Source organism: Mastomys coucha, unplaced genomic scaffold (assembly GCF_008632895.1).
Source record: "Mastomys coucha isolate ucsf_1 unplaced genomic scaffold, UCSF_Mcou_1 pScaffold18, whole genome shotgun sequence".
Classification (NCBI taxonomy): domain Eukaryota; kingdom Metazoa; phylum Chordata; class Mammalia; order Rodentia; family Muridae; genus Mastomys; species Mastomys coucha.
Genome location: NW_022196900.1, coordinates 90,291,570 through 90,297,092, shown reverse-complemented (window position 1 = coordinate 90,297,092; position 5,523 = coordinate 90,291,570). Strand labels below are relative to the sequence as shown.

The 5,523-nt window shown below is 44.1% G+C and overlaps 1 long non-coding RNA gene across 1 annotated transcript; it reads right to left on the bottom strand.

Annotated features, from left to right (window-relative positions):
• Positions 1-383: 383 nt before the first annotated feature.
• On the bottom strand, positions 384-4,419 carry LOC116095597. Its single transcript, XR_004120658.1, has 2 exons — positions 4,310-4,419; positions 384-1,002 (listed from the first exon to the last, which is right to left on the bottom strand). It is a non-coding gene; the product is annotated as an uncharacterized LOC116095597 (long non-coding RNA).
• Positions 4,420-5,523: the final 1,104 nt, after the last annotated feature.

Here is a 5,523-nt window from a genome sequence, read left to right as displayed (position 1 = left end):
TAAGGTTATATTTGCTACAATATACTATATATATATATATATATATAACATATATATATATTTCGACTCTTGTTTAAGGTATTGTACACATGCAACTCATTTAAAAATTTGATGCAAAATTCTAGTCCTTGAAGGCTACTGTTAAAAGTTGTTTAGGATAATTAAGAAATGCAAATAAGTAGTTAGTCCATTGTAATCAAACTTGTAGTCATGTTAGGTACTAGTTTAGTTAATTACACAAATAGGCTTTATTTAGCTGCCTGATAATATTTTCAAAGTTAAGCAGAACATAAATAGCTAGAAACAAGCAATGTTTGTCTATTCAATGTACTCTAGATAGGTGAGTTATGTGGTCTTCGAATACTTCAGAGATATACAGAATATGCCATCTAAGATGTTTTTAATAATAAAAGGCTTTTCTGACAGACACATCTGCTCCTGGCAGCACCCCAATCTACTTCAAAGATGATGTGCACTAAAGAACTCCACATAGTTTGCTTTAAACGTGGCAAAGTTGGACGCTGGACAAACCTGCCCTTGCCTCAACTGCTGACAACATCCTGTCCAAACTGTGGACAAGCAGGACACGGGAAGTCAACGGCCCAACTTTGCCAAGGTAGGCCACTGCTTCAAAATTCCTGCTTCACAGGAAAGTCTGTCAGATATTCTGGGCCTGTAGGCTGAAGGTGGATACTCCAACACTACAGAAGAACCTTGGGGGACTGTCCAGGCAGCCAGCAGTCCCTGACATTTCTACAGCTTCAAAAGCTGCTCGCTCTGGAAGATGCTCGCTCTGGAAGATGCTCGCTCTGGAAGATGCTTGCTCTGCATGCTGCTCACTCTGGAAGATGCTCGCTCTGCATGCTGCTCGCTCTGGAAGATGCTTGCTCTGGAAGATGCTCGCTCTGCATGCTGCTCGCTCTGGAAGATGCTCACTCTGCATGCTGCTTGCTCTGCACGCACTTCCTGTTTTCTCTGGTAATATTTATGCTTCTCATGTCTCTGATGATGAGGTTAAAGACTAGAAAGTTATGGTCTTAGAGTTTATTTTATTAAAGACATAAAAGTTTAAGTTGTGAAGGATCTAAGAAAGTGTTTAAGTTCTAAGAAGATGTCTTAAAGTTGGTAAATGCGAATTATGGTGAGAAAAGTGATTTAGGTACAAAACTTTGGACTCACCAAAATAGGGAAGACAGTACTTTCTCCAAAGTTACCAAATACACATGGACTGGACATTGTCAGATAATTATTGGATCATTCAGATAATTATCCTGATTGCATATAGTTATATAGTTTATTTATGTTAGAGAAAAAGCCTTTTTTTTTTTTTTTTTTTTTTGGACCAAAAGGGGGAAATGTAGCGAGAATTTTGGTTTCTTAAAAAACCCAGTTATAGCCGGGCAGTGGTGGCACACACCTTTAATCCCAGCATTTGGGAGGCAGAACTCAGATTTCTTTTTTTTTTTTAAGATTTATTTTATTTATTTTAGGTGTATTAGTATACTGTAGCTGTACAGATGGCTATGAGCCATCATGTGTGTGGCTGCTGGGAATTGAACTCAGGACCTCTGCCAGTCCAGTTCGTTCCAGCTCTACTCACTCCGGAGTAATTCATTGTAGCTGTCTTCAGACACACCAGAAGAGGGCGTCAGATCTTACTACAGGTGGTTGTGAGCCACCATGTGGTTGCTGGGATCCGAACTCAGAACCTTCAGAAGAGCAGTCAGTGCTCTTACCCGCTGAGCCATCTCGCCAGGCCCCCAGAACTCAGATTTCTGAGTTCAAGGTCTACTGAGTGAGTTCCAGGACAGCCAGGGCTATATAGAGAAACCCTTTCTCGAAAAAAACAAAATAAATAAATAAATAAAAATTAAAAAACAACCCAGTTATGTGATGTGAATATGTTTTTGTTTTAATTCCAGATGTGGGATATGGGGCTGCTTCAGTTTGTCCACAGCCACTAACTATGATTGTCTTCTGCCCTAGAAGGGTCATGATGTTTGCCAGCTGCAGATAGTCTAATTCTAGGACTCTGGAGAGAATTTCTGGAGGAGGCCCGGAGAGCCTGTGCCAGCTGCTGCTCGCCCTGCTCCTGGTTCCTCCTGTAGCATTTGCAGGTTTGCTATTGCTGGGCATTCTGATAAGGAAGATTGGACTTGCCTTTAGGAACCTGAAGTCCCTAATCAGCAGGAAGTAATCTAAAGAGGTCGATGCCCTCTTTTCCTTCTAACCTCCTTTGTCTCCTACCTAGTGTTGGGGGGGAGCGGTTATAAAGGGCTAGGGTGGAATACGGATTGGAAGGGTGGTAGATATAAGAACCCAATAAAGTAGACCAAAAAAATAGCACTTACACTTTGGATTTATTGTTCAATTTATTGTTTGAGAAAGGGTTACATATTGAGATACAGGAGTCACCAATCTGTACACCAGGCTGGCCTCAAACTCAGAGATCTGCCTGTCTTAGCCTCCCAAATGCTAAGATTAAAGGTGCACACCACTTTGTCCAGCCTGCTCCACAGCTCTGTGCATCATTAGGCTCCATGTTCCCAGCATAGCCCCTAACTTCAGACATACCCAAGGACAAACAACCCTCATAACTCAGGATGACTCATAACTCAGACACACTGATCAAGACTCCATGAACCAGGTGTTGTGGTGCCTGCCTTTCACTCCAGCACTTGGGAGGCAGAGGCAGGTGGATCTCTGTGAGTTCAAGGCCAGCCTGGTCTACAGAGTGAGTTCCAGGACACTCAAGGGCTACAACAAAGAGATTCCCTGGGTCAATAAACAAATAAACAAACAAACAAGTAAAAGGCCCCCGTGTTTCTGGCCAGACCTATACACTACACAGAGCCATCCAAAGTCCAGAACATCTATCCAGAACCAAACAGTTTCCACTGGAGACAACAGGGGCCACCACACAGAGAGCTAATGATTTCTCTTCGTCTCCTGTTTCCTCCCCATACATTTCTGACAGCTACAGTGGCCAGGCATTCTCAATGGTTTGGGGGTAGGGTGTTTTTTGTTCCCTCTAAACCTGAAACTATTGGCTGCTCACAATGGAAATGTTTGGGATAGTTTTCCATTGCTGGGGACATGACACAGGCCTTGGGCAAGTGCTATACCACTGAGCCTATAAAAGGTATGAGGACCTGAGTTCAAATCCCCAGCACTCAGGTAAAAACTAGGAGACAGGTGATTCTCTAAGACCATTGGCCAATAGAGCCAAAAACAAAAACAAAAAGCAAAAATAAAAAAAAAAAAAGCCCAAAAACCAAAAATCAGAGGCTCCAGGTTCAGTGTTAGATGATCTCAGGGTGACAAAGTTGGCAGTGAGAGAGTAGGCCACCCAACATCATCTGGCCTCTCCGTGCACAAGTATAAGCACGCACACAGCCCACCCGTGTTTTGTAGGGCTGGGGGGTGGGGTGGGGGGTGGGCAGAAGACATCCTGAGATGTCACTTTCCCAGCGCCTTCCACCTTTTTTTAAGTTACTCTTCTGGGTGGAACTTGCCAAGTAGGCTGGGATGGCTCCCACCAAGCCCCAGAAATTTGACCCCGTTTCTCCAGTGCTGGGCTTATAAACACACAGATTTATAGTTTTCGAACATGATGTCTGGGCATGGACTAGTAATCCCTGTGTGTAAGGCAGCCTTTTTACCCACTGTATCTCTGGGATAGAAAATCCTTTGCCTCTGTAACCCATGCTGCTCCCGGAGGCAACCACCACCAGCATTCTGGTGGAGAGGCCTCAGATATCTCCAGAGGCTGCTGTTTCTCCAGAGATGGAGCGCAGATGTTGAAACTGGCTCAAACCTTCTCTAGATCAATAGACCCTACCCCCAATCTTCCAATTAGAGTCCCAAGTAACTGATACTAAATTCACTCAATTCCTTTAGTTCGACCATGGAGGGCCCATTGAGTGAGAGAATAAGACAAAGAATGAGGCTTTCTTAGGAAAACCAGGGAAAATGGAGGATTCTTGTCAAAAGCTGCCTTTCTGGGGCGCTAATTTAAGAGCGATTAGATGATTGGTGGCTTTCCAGACTGGTGGGCACCTTCTCTCAGCGGTGGGCCAGAGGATGCACCTCGGACCCTTATTACCTAATCGCTAGATGCCCAGCAGTCCTGCGGATCTCTGGAACAAAGATTGTGATTGCCTGGAGCCATTTCTGGTTACAGATTAGTTTTCCCACAAGCAGTTCCTGACTGTTACACAGTGTACAGGCCTACAGGCCGCAGGGGCAGCTGCGGGGAGGCCTGGCTGACGTCTCCAAACTCACGTCAAGGAAGGCAAAGACTACTTACTATTGTTAGGATGGAAGACAAGGGTCAGAGGAGGTCTGGTCTCTTCCTGCCTGCAGAAGGTGAGTCTCTACAAAGTCAGGGAGAGGGACTTCACCACTTCCTGAGCCACGGAGCAGTCTCTCTTTGATCTACTCAAAGCAGCCCCGGTAGTGAGTTAAATAGACTCGATGGGCAGCTGCTTGATCTGGCTCTGCCAGATGCTGCCTCTAGCTTCAGCCCAAGAAGAAAGGGAAAGTTAGGAGGTCCTCTATAACCACGACTCTTAAAAATGTGGACAGCCCAGGGTCTTACTGACCTCAAAAAAGTCGCATCACCGCGCCCTCTACTGGACGGGAAGAAACCTCATCGTTACCAGCCTGGGACTGTAGAACTCTGAGATGAAACCCCTTCACGAGCCTAGTGCAAGAAATTGTTGGGGCGGGAGGGGGGTGAGGGAGGCTGGAGAGGTGGCTTGGCTGTTCACAAAACTGGCTACTCTTCCAGAGGACCGGGGTTCAAGGCAGCTCAGACCTGTCTGTAACTCCAGTTCCAGGACTTCTGACACCTTCATACAGACATACATGTAGGCAAAACACTAATGAACATCATATAAAAATAAACTATGCTGGGCGTGGTGGTGCACGCCTTTAGTCCCAGCACTTGGGAGGCAGAGGCAGGCGGATTTCTGAGTTCGAGGCCAGCCTGGTCTACAGAGTGAGTTCCAGGACAGCCAGGGCTACACAGAGAAACCCTGTCTCAAAAAAACCAATATATATATATATATATATATATATATATATATATATATATATATATATATATATATATATATATATATATATATATATATATATATATATATAATATATGTGTGTATACATATATATAATATATTATAATAAATTACACACACACACCACACAAATTGTTCAGGATCTCAATACATATCGATGAATCCAAAGTGCTATACAGGAGGCGAGTGAGGCCTGTTTGACAGACCTTTTGAAGATAACAACTGTGTGCTTTCCATGCCAAGTATGTAACTACTATGCCAAAAGGTACCCAGCTAGCACACTGCACTTACTGGGAAAGCGCCTAAGAATCTACTCTAATAGGAAACGTTTCATTGCTAAAAACCAAACCAAACCAAACCAAAAAACAAAACTGATTTTATTATTATTTTTTTAATTTGTGTGTGTGTGTCCTGTGTGCGCATGGGTGTCAGCATCAGGTCC